The following is a 20,179-nucleotide window of genomic DNA, read 5'->3' on the forward strand; positions in this document are numbered from 1 at the left end:
GTGAACAAGAAGATGAAGCTGAAGCAGAGCATGGATTCAAATATTAAACCTTAAAGGAATATTTCGTGCAAGTTCAGGGGCAAACTATGTATTGAACCATTTCAACAATGGTGGTTTATTTTATTTTTTTCTTTGTGAAAATAGAAAAGGAAATCATAGGCAAAAAGAACAGAGAGGTGGCAGCCAACATTACAGACTCCCCACTGCCTCTTGCTGCTTATTTTATAAAATCTTATTATCTCCTCCCTTTACTTTTACCTCGTATTAGCAAATAATACGAGACTGAATGAAGACATGATATTAGTGCAATTTAGTCGTTCAACACTCCATCTAATTTTGTTTAAATTTGTTTTTCATCTCTTCTGCTTCTTAATTTGTGCTTTTTTCTAGGCTAATTTTTTGTGTTGTCAACCGTCCAAACTTCAAGGAAAATTTTCGTAACAAACATCACTCTTACGATTGTGATTTTAAAACGGAAAGTATTATGACCAAGAAAGCAGAGGCAGAAAATACAATAATACAGCGGATTGTCAATAACCATGATAACATCAACAGAGCATTAAAGAAGGGCTCTTTCTTTGACAGTAGCAGACACTGAGAAATCATTGGCATGCAGATGGGAGGCAACCATAGTTAGAAACGCCCATTGCTATGCTGCCTCATTAATAATCTTGAGAGTTTTACTTATTCTTGGTTGACCACATAAGAAGTAGGGTCAGATCTGTCACAAAATCGGGTAAGGGAAGGGACACCGCCATGGCTGCAAACGAGAATAGCATACAACAACAACATCAACCACAACCCCAATCACACTCTAGTTGGGTGAGCTAAATGGATCCCAATCAACTCCATTTGGACCTATTTCATTCCAATACTCATTACTCTGGTTACAAGATATCGTGGTTTGCCCTGCCAAGATACGGGCCCAGTTTCCCAAAATCCGATCAACTCAGTAAGCTATATCATCATAGCCTACAGATAAGCATCATCAATGATGCTCAGAATGATTCTGATTATGAAAAGGAAAAAGTTAATGACCAAGAAACCAGAAGTAAAGAGGACACAGCATACTGTGAATCGCCATAGCAGTATCAACATGACATGCAGTAGAATAAGATTACAGCACCTGTAAGTAACCAAAAGAAAACAACAGAAAACTAAACGAGGACAAGAGCAAGATGAAAGGGCGAGGGTTTAAAAAGTGTGGCAACAATTTTAATATTCCAATACTTGTATAAAATTGATCATATCTCAATATGTTCATAACCAAAAGAAAAAAGAATACCACAGATTCTAGAAACATTTTATGAACATCATATTTTCTTTTTAACAACATTAGTAAGTCAACGAAAATATCCCCTGGTTCTTCTATTTCTAGTTTCCAGTTTCCTCCCATAACCTAAAATGTCAAATGCCCAATAATTCACTGTTTCAGTCCAATAATTCAATGGGAATTTTAACTTAATAAAAAACTTCCTTCATGCAAATACCTTTATTTAAAAAAATAAAATCGTTTATTATGTAATCATCAAAGTGACTGAAAAAAGAAAGGTATTGTATATTTGAAACTATAATGACTCCATCTGAACAGAAATCTCTAAACAGAGGAATTCTGAAAACTAAAGCGAAACAAAATGTAAAGTCATTAAAGGAATTTTGAAGTTATTGAACATAAGTTGTATTCTTTATTTTTAGAAAAATTTGAAAAACCCTTTTTACTGGAGTTTCCTCTTTACCTTTTCTTTTGAGGCTCAGATCTGTGGCATGATCAGGGCAAAGGAGACAAAGCAACCGCCATGGCTGCAAACCTCGGTTGCACTATAAAACAGGCCTTCCGGGTCGGGTCGCCCCGCCAAGATACGGGCCGCTCCATTGCCCCGACAGAACTCTAGACAACCTCAATCATCACAGCCTCTCATCTGTTGAGAAGAATGGGTTAGATCTTAAACCCTAAACCCTCCTTCCTATATATAAAATTGCACTATTTTCTGGTGATAGAATAGTATCCCTGCCACGGTACAGACCTCAAGGTGCTTGCTGCAAGGCTGGAGGCGGGCATGCATTGGGGGAAGTCAGCATGCTGCGTGGGCACTTGGTATGTAAATGTATGTATGTGCGTGTATGCATAGATCAGAGATTAACCAAACAGTTCCTTAAGATGAATGGTGGTTTAGTTTTACTTTTTTGTGAAAATGGAAAAGGAAATCACAGGAAGAGAGAGGGGCAACCACCATTAGAGACTCCCAACTGCCTCTCCGCTGCCTCATTCTTTCCGTCTAGAGTTCACAATAATCTCTTTAGTCGCATAGAGGTGGATTTTATACTATGTGTCCTCTTTTTTACATTTACGTCCTTGCATTTTACCCCTATTTCCAAAAGGCGAAATACATTTTTCCTTTAAACTTGTATCTAGTTTTCACTTATAGCCTATTTGGTCAAGCTTCAAAAATTAACTTATTTTGATAAGTGCATTTTTTTTAAAAGTATTTTTAGTGAGAAACAATTGTGTTTGACTAATTAATTTAAAAGACACTTTTGAACAACAATTAGTGTTTGGCCAGACTTTTAAAAACTGCTTCTAATTGTATTTTTCTCAAAAGTATTTTCCAAAAAAAATCTTTTGGAAAAAAATTATTTTTTTCTGTTTCTCCCAAAAGTATTTTTTTTTCTTCCAAATGCTTGGCCAAACACTTCAACTTTGAAAAAAAAAATTCAAAGCTTGGCCAAACAGGCTATTAGAAAGCTCAACTAAAGACCAATATCTATTGAACACTCCAACTCGAATAAGATGTACCTATTGAACACCTCAAGCTGAAGTGGCACAATGAGTGATATTCACTCCAATTTGAGCGCGTTCGTAAGTGAAATGTAATACTTCCTCCGTTTCAATTTATGTGAACCCATTTGACTGGGCACGAAGTTTAAGAAAAGAGAGAAGACTTTTGAACTTGTGGTGTAAAATGAGGCGCATATATTTTGTGTGGCTATAAATCATTGCATAAAGGTAAATTGTTTCCAAATAGGGAAAGAGGTCATTCTCTTTGACACGGACTAAAAAGAAAATAGGTTCACATAAATTAAAACGGAGGGAGTATTATGTTGATTCTTTTATTTTTTGCTTCTACCTTTTTGGTTCTTTTACTTCTATCTTCTTTGTGTCTGATAGCCTGTTTGCCTAAGTTTTTTTGGGTCAAAAGTATTTTTTTCTGGCCAAAAGTGCTTTAGGCAAAAATTGAGGTGTTTGGCCAAACTTTTAGAAGGAAAAAAGTATTTTTGAGGAAAAGCATAAGCAGTTTTTGAGAAGCAGAAAAATGTAGCTTCTCCCCAAAAGCACTTTTCTGAGAAGCATTTTTGAGAAAAATACACTTAGAAACAGTTTTTAAAAGCTTGATCAAACACTAATTACTGCTCAAAAGTGCTTTTCAAATTAATTAGCCAAACACAAACTGATTTTCGCCAAAAGTACTTTATTGAAAAGTACTTTTGAAAAATATACTTCTCAAAATAAGCAGATTTTAGAAACTTGACCAAACATGCTATAATTCAACTTCCCTCAATGATTGTTTTTTCTTTTTCTGTTCTTTTCCAAATGAAATTAATAAAGCTCATCTCCTTTCTAATTTTTCATCGATAGAACCACTCAAAATACAACCTATGCATTCTATTTAGATGCAGACATCGTTAATCATTCACCATCATATACATACACAATACAACTCCATCCCATTTTCACTCACTCTCTAGCTAAATCTCTTCATCAATCTCATATCCCTTTTTCCCTAACTAGGAACTAACAAGCCCCATCAATTTATAGCCACTTTCGTTGGGGCTACTGTGAATTCTTTCACCGGCGTAGAATGCACCATCGCATTTGCCCAAGTTGAAAGTTATATTGATAATTCTAGTTCTGATTTATCTAATGAAAAAATTATTTTAAATCAACTGAATAATCTATTTTCTCCGAATGGGTTGATTTTATTATTGGAACGAGAATGAGTCAGTGTTTTGGCTTCCATGGATGATGAATTCTTCAAGTTTTTCAACTTTTGCAGAAAAATGTCGTGCTTGGACAAATTTGGAGGTCCATTTTATTGAATTATTCAAGCTTATGGTTTGAATTTTTCAAGCTTTTATGGTTCAAAGAGGCAAATTTAGTGAAGCAAAAAAATTAGGTTTAAGGTTGGGGGAAGTGAAAATCGATGAAGAAGACCATCTAGAGAGATGGAGATAAGAGGAAAATAGGAGAGAAGAAAAGGAAAAAGAAAAGTAAAAAGGGACGAATAAGCACGTGTCAATTTCTAAATTGGCGTTTTGCCACGTCAGCATGCGTAAATATCACGCGTTAAAATTTTTATTGCGGATAATTTTGATATGTTCAATAGGTATGCTTTTGTTGGAGTTTGAGTGTTCACATAGATTGTATTTTTGTAAAGGTGGTTCTTAACTCTAGGCATTCAATCTTTTAGTTCAAGTTTAAATGTTCAAAATGCTCCAGAGGGCCTATGCCAACCATACCCACAAGCCATAAATCTCCAAATGAATCTAAAGGAAGCCTCAAATAAAGGAACAAGATGCTAAAACTTAAAACGACTTATGTGATTGTTATAAGCATTGTATTTATTGTACGTGGAATAACTTGAGATTGAATCTTGAAGGAGAAGAACAAAACTTCATTGAAGCTCGTTTTGAAGCTTGGTTGGAATTTTTTTTTTTTTTTGAATTGAATGTTGTTACAAAATATTGGGTCAATCCTTCGGAGTTTATACTTTAAATTTTGGGGGAGTTTGACGAATATTAAGGTGATTTTAGGTAAAATTTCAAATTTAAGTTTAGATTGTGATGAACGCAAAATCGGTGTATAAAATTGAAGAGCACTAGTCAAAAAGTCAATGCTCTTCATATCGTGATGACCCTATAGGTTGTTTTGAGTAATATCTTTCCATTTTATGCTTCGAGACCTTCCATAGCTCTATTTTATGATTTATGACTTGTGTGTGTGGTCCGTGTCGATTTTCGGAAAGTTCAAATGTGAATTTTAAAGAAAATATAACTTTTGACTTTGAAAGTAGCTAGAGTTGACCACGATCAATAGTTTTAGCAAACGACCTCGGATCGGTATTTTGACGATCTCGATAGGTTCATATGATGATTTTGGACTTGTACGCATGTTTGATGGGGTCCCGGATGGTCCAAGGTCGTTTCGGCACTTTATGTGAAAAGTTAAAAATTTGAGTTTGAACTTTAAAAATCTTGAGTTTTGGTGAGCGATTCTTGATTTTGGATGTTATTGTGATGATTTGAGCTTACAAGCGAGTTTGTTTGACGTTAATATACTTGTGTGAATATTTGGATTGGAGCCCGAGGGTCTCAGATGAGTTTAGGATAAGTTGCGGACTATATTTGCATAGTTGAAGGTTGCTGGTGTTGCTGGACTACAAATCTCGTATTTGCGAGGTTCTGTTCGCAAATGCGAGTCCCGCATTTACGAGAACTAGATCGCATTTGTGATACTGGAAAGGGGGATGACAGCTTCACTTTTGCGAGGCTTAGTTCGCATCTGCGAGGGGTGGAGCCTTCGCATTTGCGAAGGTCTAGTCACAACTTCGACACTAGATGAGTAAGGGACAACTTCGATTTTGCGAAGCTATGTTCGCATTTGCGGACACCCCTGGTTCACATTTGCGGGCACCCCTTGCGATCAATGTATCGCATTTTCGATATTGGAAGCTCAGGGGCTGGTTCGCAATTGCGAACAACTGTTCGCATTTGCGGACATCGCAATTGCGAACTAATTGCTGATGCTAATGGATGTAAATGATATAAATTAGCGAGAAATAATAGATAAAGGTTGGGCGAATCGATATTCGAACGATATTCAAATTGCATTGTCATGGGTAGGCCTATGGCTAATGCCAAATTATATTCATCGAATTGATCATCTTAAGAGGTTAGTGACATAGTTAGGCTATCTATTTTGTAGATTAAATATAATTGGGATGTAATCGGGAGGGTGCCTGCAATCAAATGTTTTGAATATTTTCAAGTGCATCAATGCCTAAATGATGTTTTGTGTACTTAAGCACAGAGGAATGAGCTTGTGTGAGAATGTCACAACATAGTCATAGTCTACATGGGTATTGATTGGCTCAAATGATATTTTTGATATTTCTATGTATTATGTCCATCACGTGAAAATATATTTTATGTAAGTCACAAATAAATGACTTTATCGACGACAGTGTTTTAAAAGGCGTGGCCGTAAATATTTTATAAAATAATATAATAACAGCAAATATTTATACACAGGTAAAATTGCATATATATATATATATATATATATATGTGTGTGTGTGTGCGCGCGCGCGCTCCATCCCCATAAAAAACTAGTCAAAATAATATATTACACGCTACTTACAAGCACAAGTAACTTGAGTCGAAAAGAATAAAATTTTCTACATGGAGGAACAAAAAGGATAACTAACCTGCAATTTGAACTTTGAACTTGCTGCTATGAAGGAGAATGAAGTTCTCTTTGTATTTGTAAATTTGTTTTGAATATTCGTTGCTTTTGGGAGATATTAGCAGACTAGCGGACAAGATAAAGAATTGGGAAAGACCATAATTTAGGGCTTCAATCAATAAAAAAAGTCTTGACTTTTAAATTTAATACATTTCAGTTCCTTTTTAAAATTTTTCAGTAATTACAAGCTGACTTTTGAGAATTTGGGTATTATATGAAGAACTTATTCAACAAATATTATTTTAATTTGAAAAAGTCTCTGGGGCTTACGCCTCACTACAAAAATGCGCCTCAAACGCTCGGGCGTACACCCCGAACGCCCAGGCATATGCCCCAAATTGCTGGGCATACGCCTCTTGAGACTTTCTTCCTACACTATCGCCTCAGGGCATTTTTGGGGCGCCTCGCCCTAGGTCTCACCCGAAAATGCCTTTTAAAACACTGACTAACGACCTATTCGACATTTATATTAGTGGCGACATAGCTAACATTGAATGGCAATTAAAGTTGCTACTAAACATAAACAATTACGGACAAAAATAAATTCAAAAAATAGATTTTCGGAAGTTTGCCAACAAATAATTACTTTAATGGCGACCTATTTGACTTTTGTGATAGTTGCTTTAAAATGTCAATACTTATGCGACTAAAAATCGGCATAAAGTTAAGGCTATTGTGGCGAAGCGAACCGCTTATCAAAGGATAAATAACTTTTTGATGCGACGAAAGTCGCCACTAAAGGTCTAAGTGGCACTAAAAGTCTGCATAGTTCGTAGGTCGCCACTAGAAATAGCAGCCTACCATGCGGACTTTTAGGTGGCGACGCATTCGGCATTCAGTGACGACTCTGGTCGCCACAAAAGATAGTTTATCCTTTCAAAAGCTACTCTCTTCGCCACAATAGCCTTAACTTTATGATAACTTTATTTGCCACAAATACTATGATTTTTGACATAAATTGCCTTATCTTGTTTCTATTCAAGTTATCTTTTATTTATTTTAGACTTCCATTATATCAAAAATCAAATTCAATGAATGTTCGTTTTTGAGTTCATTGAAAAGATTATTCCCGCGCATCTATTTAATATAAGATATTAGTTTAATATTTCTTTGCTCCTAGAAGTGTAGAGTATATTATCTTTTTGAATTTGGTAATGAGTCGTTGATGTAAGAACTAAATTGACTCGGACTTTCGTTTTGTGAGCATGCATGCCATTGTGTGAGGAACTTTGTTTGGTGCATTGTTAATTGATTTAAAGTATTGGATGTGATTCATAAAATTGATGAACTTGTTAGACGTTAGCTTCCAAGTGAGTGTTAACTTTATCTTCAAATATTGAGCTAATACCAGTGATGCTAAAAATAAGGTTCAATTGCTGATGCTAATAGATGCAGATGATATACAGGAGCGAGAAATAATAGATGCATCGTTATGGGTAGGCCTAAGGCTAAAGCCAAATTATATTCATTGAATTGTTCAACTTAAGAGGTTAGTGACATAGTTAGGCTATATATTTTGTAAATTAAGTATAATTGGGACGTAATTATACACGTGCATACAACCACATGTTTTGAAAATGTTCAGGTGCATAAATGACTAAATGATGTTTTATGTACTTAAGCACGTGGGAATGAGCTTGTGTCATAATCTACACGGCTATTGACCGGATCAAATGATATTATGATGTTTCTATGTATTATGATCTTCACGTGAAAGTATATTTCATGTAGGTTGCCAAATGAATAATAAATTTATTGATGACCTATTTGACCTTTAGTGGTGACATAGCTATCATTGAATGGCGACTAAAGTTGCTACTAAACATAAAAGATTATGAGGCAAAAAAGAAATTCAAAAAAATAGATTTTCGAAAGTTCGCCAAAAATAATTACTTTCAGGGTTACCTATTTAAATTTTGTGATAGTTGTCTTAAAATGTCAGCACTTGTGCAACTAAAAATGGGCATAAAGTTAAGGCTATAAAAATCTAAAAGGTCACCACTAAAAGTTTGCATTTTAGGTCGCCACTTGAATCAACAGCCTACCATCGACCTTTAATGGCGATTCATTCGGCATTTAGTGACGATTTTTAGTCGCCCAAAGATAATTTTTCCTTTCAAAAGCTTCTCTTTTCGCCACAATAGCCGTAACTTTATGACTACTTTATTTGCCACAAATACTATTATTTTTGAGACAAATTTCCTTATCATATTTATGTTCAAGTCATTTCTTATTTAATTTAGACTTCCATTATATCAAATATCAAATTCAATGAATGTTTGGTTTTGAGTTCCTTGAAAAGATTATTCCAACGTATCTATTTAATATAAGATATTCGTTTAATATTTCATTGCTCCTAGAAGTATAGAGTATATTATCTTTTTGAATCTGGTAATGAATGTGAGAACTAAACTAGCTTAGGCTTTTGTTTGGTGAGCATGCATTTTTTTGTGGGGAACTTTAGTGCATTGTAGTTGATTTGAAGTATTGGGTGTGATTCATAAAATTGAAGAACTTGTTAGACGTTATCTTCCAAGTGAGTGTTAACTTTCTCTTCAAAATAAACTATTGCCACGACCCGGAATTCCCACCATCGAGACCGTGATGGCGCCTAACATTTCACTTGCTAGGCAAGCCAACGTTAGAGAATTATTAAACCAAATCCTTATTTCCATTCAGTAAATAACAATAATTAGCTAAGATGAAATATAATAAGTGCGGAATAATATAAAAAATATATTAATTACTACCACCCGGATCTGGAGTCACAATTCACGAGTATTCTAGAGTTTACTACAAGTAATAGTCTGAAAGAAATACAACTGTCTGAATGAAAGAAACAGTAGAACAGAAAAGATAGACGGGGACTTCAAGGTCTGTGAACGCCGACAGATCTACCTCGAGTCTCCGGATAGCGGTCCAATAGCAAAATCTCGATCAACCTGAGCCGGTACCAAAATTTACACAGAAAGTGCAGAGTACAATATCAGTACAACCGAACCCATGTACTGGTAAGTGTCGAGCCTAATCTCGACGAAGTAGTGACGAGGCTAAGGCAAGGCACCTACAAATCAACATGTACAGTTTAACAATGTATATACAAATAACAGTAATGAAGAATTAGACAAGAGATATCGGGAGGGGTAAACATGCTGGGGGAAATCAACAGGAACACGAATATAGTAAAGAAAAAATGCACGGCATCACCCATCGTGCTTTTACTCTCAATCTCACCATAAAATCAATAGAAACGGCACGACATCACCCTTCGTGCATTGACACTCGCAATATGGCACAGCATCACCCTTCGTGCTTTTACACTCACAATATGGCACGTCATCACCCTTCGTGCATTAACACTCACAATATGGTACGACATCACCATTCGTGCATTAACACTCACAATATGGCACGACATCACCCTTCGTGCATTAACACTCTCCCTTACCATAATGCAATGAATCAATAACAACATGGAGATAAAATAACAAGTACAAGCTTTACTTCAACATTTAATTTCACAATATCAATATCAACTTCGAAATAAATACTCAATTATCACAAGAAGATCCGTAAGCATGATAAGAATGATTAATTTAACAACACTAGTATAAACACGTAGTAATTAGGCATAGGAAAGAGATAATATAAGAAAAATGAGAGAAAACAGGGAAAACAGGTGAATTGGTGGCGCATAAGTACTCGTCACCTCACATATACGCCGCTCACATAAGTTTCACATAGCAAATAATTCGAGGTTTCTAATTCCCTCAAATCAGGGTTAGACACAACACTTACCTTGCTTTGAAGGCCACTTAATACTCAATCACAACTTTTCCTCTAGAATTGAACTCCAAACCACTCGTATCTATTCAAAAACGACTCAATAATATCAAATATTACTAAAGGAATTAATTATATTGCATAAATTTAGATTTCCCAAATTTTCCTCCAAAACGTTAAAAATCGACCCCGGGCCCGCTTGGTCAAAACCCGAGGTTCGGACCAAAATTCATTTACCCATTCACTCCCGAGCCTGGATATATAATTGATTTTGGAATCCGACCTCAAATTGAGGTCTAAATCTCTAAATTTCTGAAATCCCTAGTTTCTACCCTAACCCCTAATTCTACCATGAAAATCCTAGATTTTAGGTTGATAATTCATAAATTATAATGGGTAATTGAAAAAAAATGGTTTAGAATCACTTACCAACACTTTGGAGAAGAAAAGGACTCTTGCAAATCGCCTCTCACCATTTGGTTTTTGAGAAAATGAATTTTTTGGCTAAATCTTGTGTTTGGATTATGTTAAGTACTGGGCGACAGTGTTCATCGCGTTCGCGAGAACACTATCACGTTCGCGAGAACACTATCACGTTCGCGAAGAGTATAGGCTGCCAAGCCTTCGCGTTCGCGAGACCTTGTTCGCGCAGGCTACCCTGGCCTTCGCGTTCGCGAGAATCGCTCGCGTAACTCCCCCATCGCTTCGCGTTTGCGACCAAGCCTTCGCGTTCGTGAAGAAGAAAATTCCGGCCTCATCAGCTTACTCTTCGCGTATGCGGGAGTACCTTTGTGAACGTGAAGAAGGACATGTCAGAACACCTGCTGTAGCAAAATATCAGATTTTCCCAAGTCCAAAACATCACGTGGCCTATCCGAAACTCACCCGAACCCTCGGAGCTCCAAACCAAACATGCACACAAGTCTAAAAATATCATAGGAACTTGCTCGCGCGATCAAATCGCTAAAATAACACCTAGAACTACGAATTTAGCACCAAATCAAATGAAATTCTCAAGAACACTTTAAAATTCCTATTTTCTCAACTGGACGTCCGAATCACGTCAAATCAACTCCGTTTCTCACCAAATTTCACAGACAAGTCTTAAATATTATAATGAACCTGTACCGGGTTTCGAAACCAAAATACAGACCCGGTACTAACAATGACAAACAACAATCAATTCTTAAAAATAAATAATTTTTAGACTTTTAATTTTAATAAAAAATTCATAACTCGAGCTAGGGACCTCCGAATTCGATTTCGGGCATACGCCCAGGTCCCATAATTTGATACGGACCCACCGGGGCCATCAAAATACAGATCCTAGCCCGTTTACCAAAAATGTTGATCGAAGTCAACTAAAATCAACTTTTAAGGCAAAAATTCTTATTTTCATAAATTTTCAATATAAAAGCTTTCCGGAAACACGCCCGGACTGCGCACATAAATCGAGGAGGGTAAAAATAAGATTTTTAAGGTTTAAGAGCGCAGAATTGAGTTCTAAAACATAAGATGACCTTTTGTGTCATCACATTCTCCACCTCTAAAACAACCGTTCGTCCTCGAACGGACATAGAAAAGTATCTGAGTTGGTGAAAAGGTGGGGATATCTATTCCGCATATCGGACTCGGACTCCCAAATAGCTGTCTCAACAGGCTGACCTCTCCACTGCACTCGAACTGAAGGGTAACTCTTTGATCTTAACTGGCGAACTTTCCGGGCTAGAATATCCACCGGCTCCTCCTCATAAGGCAAATCCTTGTCCAAATGGACAGAGCTGAAATCTAACACATGGGACTCTTCGACGTGATACTTTCAAAGCATGGACACATGGAATACCGGATGAACTGATGACAACCCCGGTGGTAATGCAAGCCTGTAAGCCACCTCTCCCATTCTCTCCAGAATCTCAAAAGGGCCGATATACATAGGGCTTAACTTGCCCTTCTTTCCGAACCTCATTACGCCCTTCATGGGTGATACTCGAAGCAACACTCTCTCCCCGACCATGAATGCAATATCACGAACTCTGCGGTCGGCATAACTCTTCTGTCTGGACTGAGCTATGCGAAGTCGATCCTGAATAATCTTGATCTTATCCAAGGCATCATGTACTAAATTTGTACCCAACAACCGAGCCTCCCCCGGCTCGAACTACCCAACTGGCGACCGACACTGCCTACCATATAATGCCTCATAGGGAGCCATCTGAATGCTCGACTGGTAGTTGTTGTTGTAGGCAAACTCTGTAAGGGGAAAGAACTGATCCCACGATCCTTCAAAATCTATAACACATGTGCGGAGCATATTCTCCAAGATCTGAATAGTATGCTCGGACTGCCCGTCCGTCTGAGGATGGAATGTTGTGCTCAACTCAACCCGCATACCCAACTCACGTTGTACTGCCCTCCAAAAGTGCGAGGTGAACTGCGTACCTCGATCAGAAATGATAGACACGGGCACACCGTGAAGACGAATGATCTCACGAATGTAAATCTCTGCCAACCGCTTCGAAGAATAGGTAACTACCACAGGAATGAAGTGCGCTGACTTGGTCAGCCTGTCCACAATGACCCAAACTGCATCGAACTTCTTCTGAGTCTGTGGGAGTCCAACAACAAAATCCATAGTGATACGCTCCCACTTCTACTCAGGAATCTCTATCTTCTGAAGCAAGCCACCAGGTCTCTGATGCTCACACTTTACCTGATGGCAATTTAGACACCGAGATACATATACAACTATGTCTTTCTTCATTCGCCTCCACCAATAATGATGTCGCAAGTTCAGATACATCTTGGCGGCGCCCGGATGAATAGAGTACCGGGGACTGTGGGCCTCCTCAAAAATCAACTCACGAAGTCCATCCACATTAGGCACACAAATACGACCCTGCATCCTCAAAACTCCGTCATCTCCAACAGTAACTTGCTTGGCACCACCGTGCCGCACTGTGTCTCTAAGGACAAGCAAATGAGGATCGTCATACTGCAGATCTCTGATACGCTCAAACAAAGAAGACCGAACAACTGTACAAGCTAAAACACGGCTGGGCTCAGAAACATCCAACCTCACGAACTGATTGGCCAAGGCCTGAACATCCAATGCAAACGATCTCTCACCAACTGGAATATATGCAAGGCTGCCCATACTCACAGCCTTTCTAGTCAAAGCATCAACCACCACATTGGCCTTTCCGGGGTAATACAAAATGGTGATATCATAGTCTTTCAACAACTCCAACCATCTTCTCTACCTCAAATTGAGATCTTTTCGTTTGAACAAATACTGTAGGCTACGATGATCAGTAAATACCTCACACGAGACACCGTAGAGATAATGCCTCCAAATCTTCAGTGCATGAACAATGGCTGCCAATTCTAAGTCATGAACAGGATAATCCTTCTCGTGAACTTTCAACTGTCGCGATGCATATACAATCACCCTGCCATCTTGCATTAATACTGCACCAAGCCTGATGTGAGATGTACCACAATACACCGTATAAGATCCTGAACCTGTGGGTAATACCAATATTGGCGTTGTAGTCAAAGCGGTCTTGAGCTTCTGAAAGCTCAACTCACACTCGTCTGACCATCTGAATGGGACACCTTTCTGGGTCAGTCTGGTCAATGGGCTTGCTATAGATGAAAACCCTTCTACGAACCGACGATAATAACCTACTAAACCTAGGAAACTCACGATCTCTGTAACTGAAGTAGATCTAGGCCAATTCTGAACAGCCTCAATCTTCTTAGGATCCACCTTTATGCCTTCTGCCTATACAACATGCCCCAAAAAGGCAACTGAGTCTAACCAAAACTCACATTTTGAAAATTTGGCATATAACTGATTGTTCTTCAAAGTCTAAAGCACACTACGAAGATGCTGCAATGCTCCTCTCGACTGCTGGAGTAAATCAAGATATCATCAATGAATACAACCATAAAAGAATCCAAATAGAGCTTGAACTCCTGATTCATCAAATCCATAAGTGTTGCTGGGGTGTTGGTAAGCCCAAATGATATTACTAGGAATTCGTAATGCCCATACCGAGTCCGAAAAACTATCTTAGGGACATCAGATGCCCTAATCTTCAACTGATGATAACCAGACCTCATAATTATTTACCCGAATTAACGAGTCATATTTAACGCCACATGGGCAGGCACCTATCTCGTAGGTTAAAACTCAATAATTACAAAACAAATTTGGCAAGTATGCATAGAGAATTTCATACAAGAATTTTCAATTAGACCTAACAGGCATGACTCCCTATTATTGCTATAGTACAACTTTAATTTCACACGGGAGAACTTAAACACAAGAATTTTCCTCACAAGGATCTCGTCCTTATATAACTTCCACTGCAGCTCGTAGCCCGGTTTAAACATATCAATTTATATTAAAGTGTGAGGATCTCGTCCTCAGTTCCGAATCACAAGTAATATGCATATCGTGCCAATAAAAAATTTCAATTTTCTTCTTTTAAATAATTTCGGTTACACTAAATCACAACACATAATGAACCCCACACCGGTATGGCATATAATTTACAATTTGTAATTAATTATCCGGAAATTACATCAAAACTTACCGAAATGGGTAACAGAAAGCCACCTTTAGCCTCACAACTCTTATTAGTGACCAACATTGAATGATAGGCGTAGTTATCTCCATAGAATCTCCCAACATGAGTAAATACATAAGTAGATTATAGAATCACGAAGCTCACTCATAAGTGGAGCACAATAGGAGGACTCGTTTCGATACGCAGAACCAAATAAAGTTAAGGAAATTATTCCTTTATATTAAATCGAAGTCGTACCTGTGACGACACCATCTGATGTAGCGACCTCTGCCATACCATAAAACAAATATAACAACGACTGGGTCTCCACCTCTAAGACGCCTTCTACCCGCCTGTCCTCCACCCCTAACTGATCGTGTGGGTGGTGTAGTAACTGCAATAGGGCACGTAACCTGAGTGCTTTGATGAAATATTTCTCTCCCAAGTTTGGGACAATTTTCTCATGATGTGCCTGGTATCATTGTATTCATAACAACCCCTTTGCGGGTTTGGCTGCTCATATTGAGTCTGTGCCATATAACTGGAATGACCATTTGTAGGAACTCATGTCGGTGGTGCATTAAAAGAACTTACTAAAGCACCCCGGGTAATCCGATGTGCGGACTGGGCTGCCCGACTGCCCGAGCCCCCGCCATAATGATTTATACCTGTAGAGTAGAATCCACTAAATCCCCCAGAACCTCGAGACGTCTTGGTCTCCTTAGTTTCCTTTTTTTCCCTCACCCCGAACACGTTCTAATATCTTGGCAATTTCTACCACTAGAGGAAATGAAGTATTAACGTGTAGCTCCCGAGTCGTACAAAATTTTACGATTATAATTGGGTCCTTCAATGAGTCTGTGGGCTCGCTCTCTGGCTGTAGGAAGCAAAGTAGGAATATGACGGGCTAACTTATTGAACCTGATGGCATATTATGACACCATTATAGTGATCTGACGCAACCGTTCAAACACTATGCGCCACGCATTACGGAGAGTCCGGGAACAAACTCTTTCAAAAGCGTTTCTGAGAACTGAGCCAAGTGGGCGGTGTTGCATTGGCTGGTCTGCCCTCTTCATAGGCTTGCCACGGACACCTGTGGAGAATTATCTCTCCCAAGGCCAATTTCTTCTTTTGTTATGCTGACTCAACACTGTTGAGTTGACCCATTTCTTAACATACTCTTCAATTCTTCTCAGAGGTAACCCTTACCCCTATTTATACACAACGATCACAAAAGTAGAGCTCCATACAGACAAATCTTGGCATGAACCACATAGTCTAGAATCTCGTCAACCACTGTACTTCCTCCGAAGCATCCCGAAATCCGCAACCATGGCGTCCACGCTGAGTAGACCTTCTGTAAATTTAAAGTTGTTTCTCTAACTCCTTGGGTAATTAAGTATAGGATTATTAAGTACGCGTACATACCGCAAGTCCCAACCTTATCCTCTACAAAATCTCCGGCCTTATACATGTGTAAATTTTGGGGGAACCTTTCAGTACCACATATATACATTTCAGGCCAAAACTGATATAACACATGACCCCGCAATCCATCCATTGATAGTGGACTCCCCCACTCGACGCGAAGTCATAATTCACCACACCTGATGATCCATAATATTAACCTTCATAGCTCGTATAAATCAACCAGATGCCAAGGTCCGTTGCACCCCCACATGATTCACTGGGTGGTCTCTCAACGCGCCCTCATCTTCAGTAGGAACCACACGTTGAGGTAATGTTTGAGAATCTCTGGCTCTCTCGTAGTCCATCTGAGGCATCACGAACCATTGACGCACAACTGATACCGAGTGCGCAATGTCATACACGAGTGGATACAAAGGAATACGAGATATATGTTTCAAGCTAAAGCAATGCTGCACGATAAGGAATGAAAGAAGTGATATTGTTCCTAAACTTTATAGCCTCTGAGAGATAAGTACAGACGTCTCCGTACTGATCCTTCTGACTCTATTAAGCTTGCTCGTGACTCGTGAGACCTATGTAACTTAGTGCTCTGATACCAACTTATCACGATCCGGAATTCCTACCGTCGGGACCGTGATGACGCCTAACATTTCACTTGCTAGGAAAGCCAACGTTAGAGAATCATTAAACCAAATCCTTATTTTCATTCAGTAAATAACAATAATTAGCTAAGATGAAATATAATAAGTGCGGAATAATATAAAAACTGTATTAATTACTACCATTCGGATCTGGAGTCACAATTTACGAGCATTCTAGAGTTTACTATAAGTAATAGTCTGAAAGAAATACAACTGTCTGAATGAAAGAAACAGTAGAACAGAAAAGATAGACGGGGACTTCAAGGTCTATGAACGCCGACAGATCTACCTTGAGTCTCCAGATAGCGGTCCAATAGCAAAATCTCGATCAACCCGAGCCGGTACCAAAATCTGCACAGAAAGTGCAGAGTGCAGTATCAGTACAACCGACCCCATGTACTGGTAAGTGTCGAGCCTAACCTCGACGAAGTAGTGACGAGGCTAAGGCAAGGTACCTACAAATCAACCTGTACAGTTTAACAATGTATATACAAATAACAGTAATGAAGAATTATACATGAGATATCGGGAGAGGGAAACATGCTGGGAGAAATACGAGAAAAAGAACTACAGCAGAATGATAACTGGAACAACCAATATATTATGAATCAACAGGAACACAAATACAGTAAAGAAAAAATGCACGACATCACCCATCGTGCTTTTACTCTCAATCTCACCATAAAATCAATAGAAACGGCACGACATCACCCTTCATGCATTAACTCTCATATCATGGCACGACATCACCCTTCGTGCATTAACACTCGTAATATAGCACGACATCACCCTTCGTGCTTTTACACTCACAATATGGCACGACATCACCCTTCGTGCATTAACACTCACAATATGGCACGGCATCACCCTTCGTGCATTGACACTCACAATATGGCACGACATCACCCTTCGTGCATTAACACTCTCTCTTACCATAATGCAATGAATCAATAACAATAGGGAGATAGAATAACAAGTACAAGCTTTACTTCAATATTTGATTCCACAATATCAATATCAACTTCGAAATAAATGCTCAATTATCACCAGAAGATCCATAAGCATGATAAGAACGATTAATTTAACAACACTAGTATAAACACGTAGCAATTAGGCATAGAAAAGAGACAATATAAGAAAAACGAGAGAAAACAGGGAAAACAGGTGAATTGGCGGCGCATAAGTACTCGTCACCTCACATATACGCCGCTCACATGAGTTTCACAAAGTAAATAATTTGAGGTTCCTAATTCCCTCAAGTCAGGGTTAAACACAACACTTACCTTGCTCCGAAGGCCACTTAATACTCAATCACAACTTTTCCTCTAGAATTCACCTCCAAACCACTCGTATCTATTCAAAAACGACTCAATAATATCAAATATTGCTAAAGGAATTAATTACATTGCATAAATTTAGATTTCCCAAATTTTCTTCCAAAAAGTTAAAAATCGACCCCGGGTCCGCTTGGTCAAAATTCGAGGTTCGGACCAAAATCCATTTACCAATTCACCGCCGAGCCCGGATATATAATTGGTTTTGAAAAATTAAGGTCGAAATTCCCAAATTTTTGAAATCCCTAGTTTCTACCCTAACCCCTAATTCTACCATGAAAACTCTAGATTTTAGGTTGATAATTCATGAAATGTAATGGGTAATTGAAAAAAAATGGTTTAGAATCACTTACCAACACTTTGGGGAAGAAAATGACTCTTGAAAATCGCCTCTCACCGTTTGGTTTTGAGAAAATAATTTTTTTGGCTAAATCCCGTGTTTGAATTCTATTAAGTGCTGGGCGACAGTGTTCATCGCGTTCGCGAGAACACTGTCGCGTTCGCGGAGAGTATAGGCTGCCAAGCTTTCGCGTTCGCGAGACCTTGTTCGCGTTCGCGTAGGCTATCCCTCTTGGCCTTCGCGTTCGCGAGACATCGCTCGCGTTCGCGATGAAGGAAAGACTGACTCCCCCCCGTGCCTAACACTATGCGTTCACGATGAGCTTGTCGCGTTCGCGAAGGGTAACGCCCCTATCGCTTCGCGTTCGCGAGACATCGCTTTGCGTTCGCGAGACATCGCTTGCGTAATGCCCCCATCGCTTCGCCTTTGCGACCAAGCCTTCGCGTTCGCGAAGAAGAAAATTCCGGCCTCATCAGTTTACTCTTCGCGTTTGCGGGAGTACCTTTGCGAACGCGAAGAAGGACATGCCAGAACACCTGCTATCGCAAAATACCAGATTTTCCCAAGTCCAAAACATCGTGTGGCCTATCCGAAACTCATTCGAACCCTCGGAGCTCCAAACCAAACATGCACACAAGTCTAAAAACATCATACTAACTTGGTCGCGCGATCAAATCACCAAAATAACACCTAGAACTACGAATTTAGCACCAAATCAAATAAAATTCTCAAGAACACTTTAAAATTCCTATTTTCTCAACTGGACGTCCGAATCACGTCAAATCAACTCCGTTTCTCGCCAAATTTCACAGACAAGTCTTAAATATTATAATGAACTTCTACCGGACTCTGGAACCAAAATACGGATCCGGTACTAACAATGCCAAACATCAATCAATTCTTAAAAATAAAAAAATTTCAGACTTTTAATTTTCATCAAAAATTCATAACTCGAGCTAGGGACCTCCGAATTCGATTTCGAGTATAGGCACATGTCCCATAATTCGATACGGACCCATCGGGATCGTCAAAACACGGATCCTGGCCCGTTTACCAAAAATATTGACCGAAATCAACTAAAATTAACTTTTAAGGCAAAAATTCTTATTTTCATAAATTTTCAACATAAAAACTTTCCGAAAATACGCCCGGACTGCGCACGCAAATCGAGAAGGTTAAAAATGAGATTTTTAAGGCTTAAGAGTGCAGAATCGAGTTCTAAAAACATAAGATGACCTTTTCGGTCATCACAACTATTGAGCTATTATCGGCGATGCTAAAAATAAGGTTCAATTGCTAATGCTAAAAGTAATTTTTCTTATTAATTTGTTTTAAAAAGAATGATACAATTATATATTTGGATACAATCTAAACTTTTAATTTTTTATTTTACCTTTAATAAAGAGCTTTTATAGTCACACAAATATTATGACCATACAAAAATTTTACCTTAAGCTTTTCCGACTCCAAAGTTATTTTTTTTTATTTATTAAACTCTTATTTGCGCCAAGTTAAATTACTTCATATAAATTGAAAAATAAGGAATACTAATT

The 20,179-nt window shown here is 38.4% G+C and overlaps 1 long non-coding RNA gene across 2 annotated transcripts; it reads right to left on the bottom strand.

Annotated features, from left to right (window-relative positions):
- Positions 1–366: 366 nt before the first annotated feature.
- On the bottom strand, positions 367–2,276 carry LOC138906953 (uncharacterized). 2 transcript variants are annotated; one of them, XR_011414544.1, is made up of 2 exons: positions 1,737–2,276; positions 367–1,009 (listed from the first exon to the last, which is right to left on the bottom strand). It is a non-coding gene; the product is annotated as an uncharacterized lncRNA (long non-coding RNA). The 2 variants fall into 2 exon arrangements; XR_011414543.1 differs by having other exon boundaries at positions 439–1,399.
- Positions 2,277–20,179: the final 17,903 nt, after the last annotated feature.

Source organism: Nicotiana tomentosiformis, chromosome 3 (assembly GCF_000390325.3).
Source record: "Nicotiana tomentosiformis chromosome 3, ASM39032v3, whole genome shotgun sequence".
NCBI classification, from domain to species: Eukaryota; Viridiplantae; Streptophyta; class Magnoliopsida; order Solanales; family Solanaceae; genus Nicotiana; species Nicotiana tomentosiformis.